Genomic DNA, 13,896 nt, shown 5'->3' with positions numbered 1-13,896 from the left:
TAATAAGATTGGAAGTAACAGCGCCAAGTAAGGCCAAAAAATCATCTTGTACCTTTTTAGATTAAGAACAAGAAATTCTGTCAACTTGGAGAAAGTTATCATCCTTACTGATGAACATATGAAATAAGTTTTTAAGAGACCAGAAGCTATATAACGCTGTTCATGACCAGATGAACAGACAAAACTCCTAATTCCAAGTGACAAGAAAAGATAAGGTCACTCCCCTAATAATTGGGTTTCGGTTGGTTGGTTTTGTTTTTTTTTTAAAAAAAGTCATCACCATAAGTGGTTTAACGGCAGAAAACTCAACTTCATATTACCAGCATAATATGAACAAGATGAAAATTGTACGAGATTCCTGTCTGAGACAAAGAAACACAAATCCCACATACTCAAATTTATCCTGTGCAGAATTATCTATATAACCTATCCTTCTTCAACATCTGTGGTGGTATTATTGATTTATTACATCCTCTACTTTTAGGTAAAGCAATACTAAATACATTCAAGACAGTTTCTGGAAGCAAGTCTCTTTTTGCCTGATAAATGCTTAAAATCTGACCTCACTCTACACACTGTTACAGGGAAATTCAAGCATCTAACTTCTGTAACTTTTCCTGTTACACAGAAGTGTGACCCATCATACTGTTAACACACTGAGACCAAGATTATTTTTTCCTAACTTTCCCCCATATTTAAAACAAGATAGGTCCTCCTATGGAGCTCAGAAGATGCAGTCTGGAAGTCAGAAAACGTAAGAAAAAAGACTACGGTTACCCCCATACAGTACATTCACTGTTTGTAAATAGTATCTTACACCTGTGTGTTTTTAACTGGCAATAGATTTCTTTTTTTAATTATTATTTTCAAAAGTCAGGATATCATACCACTTATATTTGCATTAGGAAAGCAAATGATTTGCAATTAGAAAAACAAAAACCCCAAACCCTTTACTCAAAGAAAACCTACATAGAAAGCACACTATCAGACTCATTAGGTCAAGAGCATTCTGGTCAAGAGTACAAGAAAAACGTTTGAGCAAATAATTAAATCACATTTTCAGCTATTGCTTTAAGTGACATAAGCTTACACAAAAGGACAAGTCTGCACTGAGTTGTGGGAGTTAAGTTCATTGTTAAGAAGTCTGTAAGATACTGCAGTCACTACACTCAGGAGTGGAGACAGAAGCCAGAGGCAGTTGGGAAATGCAGGTTGTTCTTTAAAATGAAGTCTTTCACTTGTCCTTGCTGCCCTTCTCTGAACCTTCTTCAGCTCTGCTATGTTGTTTTTTAGTCACAGGAGTAGACTAGTACTCAAGAAGTAATACACATTGCAATGCAATGCATCTATGGTACACCACAAATTTGTATAACCGATCTGTTTTCTGTTTTGTTCTAGTTTTTGTTTTGTTCCCTAATAATGCGTAATATTTTCATTGATTTACTGACTATTCAGTTGTCATTTTCACAGAGCTGTCAGAACCTCAAGATCTCCTCCAAGCAATAACAATACTGATCAAATGTCATTACACTGTTTCCATGTATTCTTTTACACATTTTTCTGTCCTCTTGTTATGTATGAAAGAGTACAGGCTTTCTCCTCAGAGAACAGTTTTTTTCTATTATACACAGCTAACCACCATTAAGATGAAAGGTCTTTGGAGTTTCATTCAGATTTCATGCTTAAAGAACACACTCAGTTATTTATATATTACAGACTTCTCAACTAATTTTCTGTATTTAAACCAGTAATGAGATCACACATAAATTAAGAAGAGACAGAACATAAACTGCAAGCATTAAGTACTGAAAGCATTAGAAGGCACAGGGAACAATCTAAATCTTACTGTGAATTCAAGTCCCCTCCCTAGCCATGATTCTTGTTTTACACTCATCCTCAGATAAAGAAAAGTATTTCCTTTTGCAGAGTTGTATTTATTCCTTTTCTCAAAGCAGCACATTGTAGAAACTTGCAAAGTCAGGCGAAGGCAGTAAACGTTCCTCTACGCGTAAGTATATGCATACTACAGCAGTACAGCTTACTTTTAATTGCTCGTAGTTCAGAAGACAATTCATAATTTAAGTCCTGAATCAGCTATACATTATACAAAGGAACAACACTGAACAGAAGAGTTATTTTAAATTCCCCACCAAGTGTTCTGCTATAACCAGTATTTTAAAGTTGACAGCAGTAGCTCTAAAAAAGTCTTAGCAGAGCAGAAGATACAAACAGAGCAGGTCATGTCTATTTTAAAATGCACATACTACATTTTTAAAGCTACATTAAGCCTACATATTAATCACAGATTAGAAATGAAGAACAAGCTCATTTGAGCAAACGGGATCTCCCTCTCACCTCTTCAAAATATCAAGTCACCACAAGCAGCTGTATTCTGAGATGGCATATTAGTCAAACAGCAAGCAGGAAACTTGAGAAGCCAGCTTTTGTTTGTTATGGAAGCCTACGTACACGAGTCCATCATGCCCTGCCTCCACAGCAGAGAATTTACCGAACTGTGAGGCCTTACCTAAAGATACTCTTGAAAAAGTCAAGCTAAAACAGATTAAAGCAAATTGCTCTTTGTTAAACGTTTCACACAATTTAATGGAGAAGAGATTAATTTTATGATTCAAAGTCTTCCTGAAGTAGAGTATCAAATAACTTGAAGAGAAACAAAATCTGGGCTTAGCTAAATTCTTTTTCTCAAAATAAGGGGGGGGTGGGGGTGGGGAGAAGGAGAGGAGAAATGCCAAAGTTACAGAAAATTTTTCCTAGACAGACATTTTGCCATTGCAAATGGACACCTAAGTTCTACAGCTCATGAGTACCAGCAGTAAATCTTCATATACTTTGTCTTTCAAATAGCTCCCAAAAGGGTTCCTGAGGACAGGAAAGGGAAAAAAACCCAACCCAACAGAATTTCATTATTAAAAATTTGAAATGCTATCAATTTGCCATACAGTTATTTATTAATAGAATAAGTGCAAGTTTAACACACTGCTTTGACAATGCAAAGTACACTTTCAGTACTTTGAAACCAGGTGGGTAATATGCAGAGGATGAAATTCATTTGAAGTACTCATAATTTTGGCTCTCAACAGCTAGCAGAATGCCTTGATAGCTTTTAGACTATAATAGTTTATGGAAGAAAAGCATAATTATCATCATAATCTTAAATATTAGGGGTCTCTGTGTTTTGTCCCTATTTTGGTATCACAGAAGTAATACTATATCCATAAATTACAGTAATCAAGATACAAGTTTCAATGCAATTTTCACTGACCACTTTTTCTGAGTGTTTAGCAGTATATGATAATGGATCCAAGGAATTTGAAAAGAAAAACAAACAAACAAAACACCCCACAAAACTTCTTCTCACCTTCGTTTGTTTGATTTGCATTAAGCTGCGAGATCCACTTCCACATTAAAACAAACCTGCAAAATAAAACAAGAACTTACTGTACAGCTGTCATTGTTTTCTGCTTGTGTTCTAGACTATCAGACAAGACAGGCAAAGCACAGAGATGAGATCACAGCTACAAATATATTCTATCAGTTTTGTCTCAGGGTAGAAATATCAGAATTCCAGTGGTCTTCTCTCAAATACACACATAATTTTCGAACAACATAGATGTTGGTACTTTAATTAAAAAAAATCCATCAAGAAATTGTATCAAATATAAACACACTATTAAACTAAGTGGGCAGAATGGGAAAAAAAAAGTTGCATGGCAAGAAAAGCTCTGCTGCCTTTTCTGCTAGTATCTTCAAAGTCAGCTATCTTAAGTTCCCTGAATGGAGTGAAGCACGGAAAGAAAATGGTTACAAATGAAAGTGCTTTTTTTTTTTTTTAATCTTTTTAGCAAAAATAATCAACATATCTGAGATTAAGTGTTAGAGGGTTTTAAACCTGGGCCTCGCTAATTCCTTGCCTTTCCTAAAAAAGTTGTGTTCATTATTTTAAGGCTAGCTGGCCCCTTTTAAAATCATAACTTACTTTGCCTTCATGAAGGCTGACTAATGTCAGATTAAATGCTCTATTTTCAGTTTTGCTCATGGATCTTTAACAGAATTAGCTATACAAGGAAATTTTTCACTTCCTAGTTGGAGGTATCAGACTATATAACATTTGGAAGAGACTCCGAAAGTCACTGAAGCTGAACAAAACCAAGAATGGATTTAGGTACAGCATCTCTACAGAACCAGGTCTACTTCTAATGAAGACACAAGAACTAGCATACAGAGACTGTTATTCATATCTAGACTAAACTAATGTATCCATCACCAGAATTAACTCAGAGATACCTATCCTCACATACTGCCTAAGATTCCTCCCCTCAATTCATTCACACACAGCTTTTTGATTCCGAGTTCCCCAGTCAGCCTATAACTGTCTCAAAGCCACCTCCCTAAATTACAAAGACAGAGAGTAAGGAAAGACAGACCTTTCAAAATAGTCTTGCTGGGCAATATAAAGCAACAGAAGACAAGTCTCCAAGCTCCTTTTCCTAGCCCCAGGATCATTTCCTAATTATCACATTAACTGTAGCCTTTATGCATTAATGTTATTCAAAAGATATGCTCATTTCTCAAGTAAGTTTATTACAGAAAAACTTAAATTCTTTAGTCAGGTTTTAGAATAATATTCATGTGCCTAGAGAAGCAAAAGTGGTATTTTCAAGCAGCAGTGGAGCCCTACTGTATGTTACAGAAGGTAAATGTAAAGGTACAATTAAAAAAGCCCACAAAATATACCCTGCACGTATGAAGAACCAAAACACCTTTCAAAAAACAGTAAAGAAGGTCTATGCCGGCTTTACATTATCAAACACTAAGATCAGCAGTAAACCAGACATCTCAGTAAACCTGTGCACTTTGGCTGGGCAGAGTCAATCGCAGTCTAACACTTCTCTCACTGCAAGTAAGAACTACATCAATGACTCTGCCCCCGTGCAAAATGATTTCGCAACACCACTGTAGCAATTCTCACATCTTCTGAACATTGCAATTAGCTAAATATTAGCAATAACTGTTCTCAGCATAGATTTCATGGTTTATGATTCAAGTGCGGACAGAATCTTTGCATCAAAGGATTGCGCCCAGACAACTCTAGATCACTGTGGTAATACAGCAGGCTGTCATACAACCTGTAACACTGTAATAGCTTTTTCATGGAAACACATTACTTCGGACCAATCAATTTACTCAGTTGACATAAAATGGGAAGTCGTACCCTACACTGCCTATCTGGAGGGCATGTACTCTTGTAGACATTGAATATGCTCCTTGGAGAAAACTTAAGTGTGAGTACTCTTGAATTTAAGTATTGTCGGGTTCACAGGGAGCTCACAGACCCCTTTGCGGATAAAGTTGGGGTTACTCAACATCTGGCACAGAGGGAAAGAGAAGGGAATAGAGAAGATGGGCCATCATAATTTGGATATTGTCCAGCTGAAGGAAAGGTGACAGAAGTTTCACAAAGAGATCATCAGCAAGCAAACTGCTGAAGGACCAAAGGGCTGGCTACTGCAGCCCTGTGTTACAAACTTCAAAGGGCTCTGCAGAATTAACTTGCCTTTTTGGGATTTCAAACCCACTGGTGTTCAAAGCTTCACCTAATGGGAGACAGTATGTGCAGTGGCATGCAAACATCTTGATGAAGGCAATGCAATCTGCATTGAGACACCAGATGTTAGCCCAGACTACTGACAGGATTGGGACTCTCACTGTTTAAAGTGACCGAACCTACAGTACTTAACCAACACTCATCTGAAAGGTCTTTCTGCTGTCAAGGAAGATTCCTCTCACTCCAGCACAAACAATCAAACTCTAACACCTACACCTACATTTGAAAGGTGTTGACATTTGGAATAACTGAGCACCTGAAATTCTTTACCAGCAGATCCAAGAGAGGTAGTTCTCCCAGACTCCTTAGGGAAAGGCAAAGATTTCAAAATCACAAATGCTTTGGCTCAGATTTTCCTGTCTTAATTCTCATTATCAGGAAAGGAAGTGAGAATGAAAGCCACTCTCCCTCACCAGGTAATAAAGACAGCATCAAAAGGGACTCAGAAGCAGGTAAGAAATGTAGTTACAGACCATTCACCTTGAGGCCTCGCCATTCAAAGAGTGAAAAGGGGCCCACAGCAGGTACAAGGACCCCCGTAAAATGGTTAGGCTTCTGATCACGGATAAGCAGCTGCCTGTCCTGATAAGGACAGAGAACGGGAAGTGGGAGAAAACTGCAATGGTGGAGATGCGAGATATCTCACATGTACCTCCAGTGATACTAAAGAAACACAAATGGACTGAAAGTGCTTAAAAGCACAAGCGTTTCTCACTAATTGGTAAATGTGAACCAAGGCTGGTTCAGTGCTAGCAATGATCACCTTGCCCAGTGAAAAAACAAAAAGCAGCATACCAGTGATATTTCATTTAATGCAACACATGAAAAAGGCCAAAGTAGGCACAGAAGTTCTCCAGCCTGTGTGCAATGACAAAATCTCATCTGTGGGTACTGCTCAGAGACAGAAGTACAACCCCTCAAGTGTATCTGAGCTACAGAAACACACACAGAGATTCTCAAAAAGCATTTGTTTAAGGAATAATTTAAAAGGCTGTAGATACAGGCTGTAAAAGAATTGTCACAGATAATCACACTAGACTAGTTAAATTTTTTTATCTTTCTGGTTAGCTAGAGAACAGCTACAAAAGTTCCCCCGGGGAACTACAGGCCTGTCAGCCTGACCTCAGTGCTGGGGAAGCTGATGGAGCAGACCATCCTGAGTGCCATCACACGGCACATACAGGACAACCAAGGGATCAAGCCCAGCCAACATGGGTTTAGGAAAGGCAGGTCCTGCTTGACCAACCTGATCTCCTTCTACGACAAGGTGACCCACCTAGTGGATGAGGGGAAGGCTGTGGATGTTGTCTATCTAGACTTCAGTAAAGCCTTTGACACTGTTTCCCACAGCATTCTCCTGGAGAAACTGGCTGCTCATGGCTTGGACGGGTGTACTCTTTGCTGGGTAAAGAACTGGCTGGATGGCTGAGCCCAGAGAGTGGTCGTGAATGGAGTCTACTCCAGTTGGTGGCTGGTCACAAGAGGTGTTCCCCGGGGCTCAGTACTGGGGCCAGTTCTGCTTAATATCTTTATCAATGATCTGGATGAAGGGATCAAGTGCACCCTCAGGAAGTTTGCAGATGACACCAAGTTGGGCGGCAGTGTTGATCTGCTTGAGGGGAGGAAGGCTCTACAGAGGGGCCTGGACAGGCTGGATCGATGGGCCAACGCCAGTTGTATGGGGTTCAACAAGGCTAAGTGTTGGGTCCTGCACTTGGGCCACAGCAACCCCATGCAATGCTACAGGCTTGGGGAAGAGTGGCTGGAAAGCTGCCCAGCAGAGAAGGACCTGGGAGTGTTGGCTGACAGCGCCTGAATATGAGGCAGCAGTGTGCCCAGGTGGCCAAGAAAGCCAATGGCATCCTGGCTTGTATCAGAAATAGCATGGCCAGCAGGACTAGGGAAGTGATCATGCCCCTGTACTTGGCGCTGGTGAGGCCGCACCTCGAATCCTGTGTTCAGTTTTGGGCCCCTTACTACAAGAGAGACATTGAGGTGCTGGAGCATGTCCAGAGAAGGGCAATGAAGATGGTGAAGGGTGTAGAGCACAAGTCTTATGAGGAGCAGCTGAGGGAACTGGGGTTGTTTAGCCTGGAGAAAAGGAGGCTGAGGGGAGACCTTATTGCTCTCTACAACTGCCTGAAAGGAGGTTGTAGAGAGGTGGGGGTCGGTCTCTTCTCCCAGGTAACAAGTGATAGGACGAGAGGAAATGGCCTCAAGTTGTGCCAGGGGAGGTTTAGACTGGATATTAGGAAATTTTACTTCACTGAAAGTGTTATCAAGCATTGGAACAGGCTGCCCAGGGAAGTGGTTGAGTCGCCATCGCTGGAGGTATTTAAAAGACGTTTGGATGAGGTGCTTAGGGACATGGTATACTGGTGGCCTTTGTAGTGTTAGGTTTATGGTTGGACTTGATGATCTTAAAGGTCTTTTCCAACCTATACGATTCTGTGATTTTGTGAAAAGCTTCCATAATACTGCTTTCCCAAGTAAACAAAAATTACAGTTGCTACTTCAAAATTCAGGTTCATAAAGAACAACTGAGATTACTTTCACATCTGTAAAGACAGCAGAAAAGATTTTATCCATGAATCTTGCATCAAGCTCATAACCATTTACAATACAAGGTTTTAAGACAATTAATCTGAGTTCAAATGTTAAGTTACTGCATAAAACTTGCTTAACTACTCCTGTTGTCATTAGAGCTGGATCTTATGTCAAGACTAAATTTACTTTTATTCACTTTCTATTTACGTTATTAGGGCCCTGTTTGCTATAGTGAAATATCTCCTATAACATGCCCCTCTCTGGAGAAAAAGTTTGAGAAACACTAGAATGCAAAGGTGTACAACGAGTAAATAAAATTTTCAGTAATCCTGACAAGAGTTTTGATCTATTTATCTACTATTTAGCCCTTATTTCCTAGCAAATCTGTGATAACTGACATTTCTACATCTATCTGGGAAAAGACATTTAACCATCTTTAATGACCACCTTCTCCTGGAATGGTTGCAGTCAGGAACGTAATTCATAAAGAAGTTTTTAGGTGGACTTTTTTGGTGGTTTTTTTTTGGTTGGTTGGGTTGGGTTTGGTGGTGGTTTTTTTTGTTTATTTGTGGTTTTTTTTGTTGTTTTTTTTTTTTTTTTTTTTTTTTAAGAGAGTTATAATGTAATACAAAACTAGCTTTTGCCCCCATAGCTGATTAAGCTTTTGGGGGAAGGAAAGAAGAAGAAACAAAGGCTAGAATAAACTATACTATATGAACTACTTTTGTTGGTATAAGCGTGGCTAAACAGTCCATTTCACCAGCTTACCAGCAAAAGGCTTGCAACTGTAGTTTTGACTTCAAGTACCTTCTAGGACTTAAAAAATGTGATTAGTTGGTTGAGAGTGGCATTTACATTTATTAGGATACTGCTGTCCCAGCATTAAAATCTGCTAAATTCAAAAGCCAGGGGCAGGGAGAAATTTCCTTCTAGTATCTGACGCAGGTCTGGAAAATGTCCATAATGTTACAGAAATCTAATAATCCTAAGAATCAATACAGGAAAAAACAGCCAGTAGAAAACAGAGATTACTCTAAGAAAAAGCTATTACAAGAAGCCCAGAAGAAGCTCCAGATAAAATTGTACACAGAACTACCAAGGATAAAGTAATTTCAGAAGAGGACTGAAAAAGCAAAAACTTAGCTGACAATAGTCTCCTAAATCAGTTAATACAGCTGAAAAGCTCTTTAAATACAAGCCTATACTCCCATTTCCCCAACAAGTAGTCAACAATGACCTCGTCTGTACAAAACATAGTTTCCTGCTTTCTGTTTGCACAAGGAGCTTTGATGCTCTTTGATTCCTATTAAAAGGTATAAAAGTAACTTAATCTACATTGAGTACCCACAAGTATCTAAAACTAACACTCAGTGTAGATTAATTTAAATAATCACTTTAATTTAAACATGAGGTTTTCTAAAATCAGAAAATTAAGTCCCCTTGAGAGTTTGTAAAACTTCTCTCAATCTATGCTATTCCAACCTTAGTTCAACCAACTGAATTATAAATGCCACAATCAAATTTACCAAAATTAAATTTGCAAAGAAAAAATAACAATCACTCTTCTTATAATAGTTAATGCAAAGCGATATTTAAGTGCAGGTACCCTACTGAAGCCTGAATTATCCAGAAGTCAAATTAAGAAAAAACTTAACACTTCACAACATGAAGAGACAAAATTTAAGTCCTTTTACTGGAGATGCTTCTGACTTCAAAGAATCTGCACTGACTGAACAAGAGCGAGCAAGCAAGGGACTGCAAGAGAGAAGACTGCCTCCTGCATTTTGAATCTCCTGCTAGATTTTGAGAGTTATCTGAAAAATATTTCAAAGAAGCTACAGTTCTTCCTTTGTCTATTCATCACAGTAAAAGCCACATGCACAGTTCCCAAAGCTGTGGTAGGGCTTTCACGTGGAAGTGTTGAAATATCTCATTTTTCTACTCAGAGAAAGTTTTGCTTTTTGACAACACCCCATATGGGACAGTGAAGCACTTCAAGGAAGTATGACAGCATAGGAAATGAACACAACTGATCATACCTCAGACTGTGGAGCTGTTTCAGTCCAAACAAGAAGATTACAAGTAGAGGAATGCAACATTAACAGGAGTATCACAGTAGGGAAAAAAGTAGTCAGAAAGAGTAGCTTGAATGGAAAAAAAAAAACTTGTGTTTTTACCATCAATTAAGTCAAACAACAGATTTAATTACTATTTCAAAAATCTTTATTATGTAAATAAAAAATGGAAAAGCCATCAGCGAGAAAAATATTCTAGGTAGACTGGGGTTTGGACTAACGAAACATATATTGGTCAAAAAGGTTACTCTTCCTCTCCATCACTAAACAGATTAAGAAGTAAGCATTTAAAGATGTACACAATAGGCACACAATAAAGATGGAAAGATGTCTACAGAGAAGCAAGGGGAAATGAGCATAATTTAAGAACTGTTTACTTTGAGCGTACATTATCCAGTAACCAAATACGTAACAATCAACATGCAAATGAAAGCATCATAAAAGCACTAAACTGAAGCATAAGTTTAAAGATGGAGTTCTGAAAACATTTAGAACTTCAAGGCCTTAAGAGACAATATTAATATATTGTTTCTGAAGGTTACTTATCAATGCAATTCCCCCTCAGCTAAGATTAGTTGTAACACTCTAAGTATCATTGATATTTAATAAATAAGTTTACAGTCCATCAATATCCAACTAAATCAAATGGCATTCTTCACAACAAGGATTACCTTAACATAAGCAATAAGCTGAAGAGAAATAATTCACCTTCCTTCTTTATGATTTCTCTATCAGTTTAAGCTACAGATCGACATACCACCTGCATAACAAACACCTGGACGTTTTCAGTCACACTTCAGCCTGTTTATCTTGACCACATGGACTAGCTCTTCATTTGCTGCATTTATATACCGTAAATACAACAGCTTCTCCCAAAAAGGAAAAGCTTAAAGCACAGAATGACATCATCTCTCCATTCTACTCCAAACTACTAATGGCACTGTACGTAACCTTGGCATCATCCTTGACATTGAACACTTCTTTCATTATGCTGTCAGCAAAATCTCGTCAATACATGACCTATGCAGGAACTGCCTCTACCCTTCAGCTAAAGAATCACTCTTTCCTCCAGTCTGAATTACTACATACTCCATCATATCATCACATAAGCTTTACATACAGCATCCCAAAATACAGTGACATACCCTCTGACTATAAGCACTGCATGAATGCAGAAAACAGACAGTTACATGAGATCTTGCCTACCTCATAGAAATTGATTATGGTTCCTTACAAACCTCTAGTCCAAGTTTGCACACCCAGTTTCTCGGCTGAAACTAAGTAATCAGAAATCCAAAACAGAAAGCTTCCTCACTGAAGTGCTTTTCTAAGGAACCAACAGCCTTAGTTCAAAAACATGCGTTTTGTGTCTTAAAAAAAAAAATTTTAGAAACATCTGAGGCAGCACCTTTCATGTCCTCATTTTAAGAAAACAGCCTGTTACATTTCAAGGTTTGTTTTTAAAATACCAAACTGCACAGTGGTGTTAGACATTTGTAGTGTCATCCTCTTCTTTCTACAAAACCCACAGAATTTTAATAAAAACATGAAGGAGGCAAAGCTAAGCATAAGAATAAAAAAAGTTCAGGTTAAGATTGTGTACATCAAATTAGTGCATCCCCCTTTTTCCCCATTTAAAAATGCAAATTGGAAGTTGCATTTTACGTATTTGGCACATATGCCTGTAAATGAGGCAGGGTTCCACTGAAATCACTTAGAAGACTGTTTTGTACAAGATACTGAAGGAAGGAATGAAAGAAGATTGTACAATAAAAATAATATGCATGTACGATCAAAGTAAACAAAGCATGTGTGCTACTTGAGAAATACCATGTTTAAGTACAGATACTTGCATTCCAAGTCATAGGCAACCATATATTTTAGATGCATACTTCAAGTAAAGGCCTTCTTAATTTTTACCAATGACCACTGAATAATCTTTCATAAGTCCCCTGAACAGAGAATAGTTTATCAGCTCCATCGCTACTGAATGAATCCAGTGCCTTTTCAGTCAGGAAGTCTGACAGAGAACTTCACCAAAACCTCCCCAAAACTAAAAGAACTACAGAAAAATGGGATCTGCTATAGGTATACAAGACACATCACACATATGGGACTTTGACGAAGAGCAGACACAGTTTATTGTCAGTCCATACCTGCCATCAAGTGTGGCCACCTGTGGAATCCTGACACACACAGAAATGCATCAATTAATCTTCACACATTCACTGCACTTCACATATCCCTTTCCTGACATACGGCATTACACACCTCTGAAATTCTTCAACATAGCTGCACTCTGCCCTATTAATAAAAAAAAAACCTGCAAAAAGTTTACTCTACAAAACATACACTTACATCCTTATGAAATAAAATACAATGCAGATCCCTGAGTAGATTTCATTCTAGAATCTGATCCTTATTTATAAACCTTCAAACAGGATTTAGGTTGGCCATATTTTTTTATTTTTAACTCAAAATACAAAAATATCTTAAGCAAAAGCTTTGCTGCATAAAAACCCCCAAACGTTAAGGGCTTAATTTCTGAAAGCCAGAATTATGTTACCAGATACCACATACTTTGTGAAATAGTATCAGTTTTTTTTAAAAAAAATTGTTACCATAAGAGATCAATACTCTGTACTGGGTTTTTTTCTGCAAGTTGTTTTATAAGGACATTATGTTTATTAATACCATTTAAAACCATTAAGCATTTTTTTGGGGTAGAAAAAGCAGTACTTAGGTTTTAAAAAAATATTTACTAGAAATGGGTTTTTCCAATAAATAGATTGGTATTCTAAAACAAGAAGCCTGATGATACCCATTAATATCTAAATGGATTTAAATCTCTGTTCCCATTAAGGACACTTTTACCTAAAAGCAGTATCTCGCACTACATTTCTAATAGCAGTTAAAGCAGCACATTAATAGTCAAGCCATGTTGTTACTGTAGCAACAATGATTTCTGGTAGCCATTTTCTTTCAGCTTTAACACTGTTCCAAAGCCAACAGTCGCTATTGCAATCTCTGTTCAAACCCAAAGGCGGCAAACTGCTCAGCAGTTTTCTCTCTGGCTACATACTTCAGACACCTTCCTCCAGACTGTCTTCTTCAGTGTAATGTACTTACCTAACAGTATTCTCTAATGCTGGACTCGACACAATTTCAGTTTACACTAACGAAAATATAACAGTACAGCAGTCCACTTTTTTTAAAAAATGCTACATTTAGGAGACTAAACAGTTTGCAGGACACTGGAAGAGAAGCATAGTGATACGATTCATTATTTTAACCTGCAGGCTCTAAGAATACAGCCCAAGACAAGATTACAGGTAGCAGGCTTATAGCCTTGGTCATTACAGACAGCAGCCACAGAGAACTCCTTCTCAGATCACAGATTACAAAATCAAAGCAGGTGCTGTAGCCAAAAGCAATTTCTTAGTAGATTGACATCTCTCTGAATTGTCTGTATTCAGAAAACCATTTCAAGACAAAACTAGCATACACATTCATTTCCAACTCCTCCTCTACATTTCTGCAGTCTTAAAAATGACAACACCTGAAACACTTTCCTGGCTTTCTTAAGACTTCAATGCAGTTTTTAAAAAAGATTGAACCTAAAATCCTACAGCTCAAAATAGAGATAAA

The 13,896-nt window shown here is 37.9% G+C and overlaps 1 protein-coding gene across 23 annotated transcripts in view; it reads right to left on the bottom strand.

The window, feature by feature from the left end:
* ZNF644 (zinc finger protein 644) overlaps positions 1 to 13,896 on the bottom strand; it is an 82,133-nt gene that overhangs the window by 27,621 nt on the left and 40,616 nt on the right. For 13 of the 23 annotated variants that reach the window (XM_075508412.1, XM_075508407.1, XM_075508423.1 and 10 more), the window contains exon 2: positions 3,380 to 3,435. The exons of the other annotated variants lie outside the window; for them this stretch is intronic. The gene's annotated coding sequence lies outside the window, so the exon portion shown is untranslated. The remainder of the gene's footprint in view (positions 1 to 3,379; positions 3,436 to 13,896) is intronic. 23 annotated transcript variants of the gene reach the window in all.

The sequence above is a fragment of the Mycteria americana genome, chromosome 7 (genome assembly GCF_035582795.1).
Source record: "Mycteria americana isolate JAX WOST 10 ecotype Jacksonville Zoo and Gardens chromosome 7, USCA_MyAme_1.0, whole genome shotgun sequence".
Classification (NCBI taxonomy): domain Eukaryota; kingdom Metazoa; phylum Chordata; class Aves; order Ciconiiformes; family Ciconiidae; genus Mycteria; species Mycteria americana.
The sequence above is the reverse complement of the archived record's forward strand: the minus strand, read 5'-3'. Positions and strand labels throughout refer to the sequence as shown.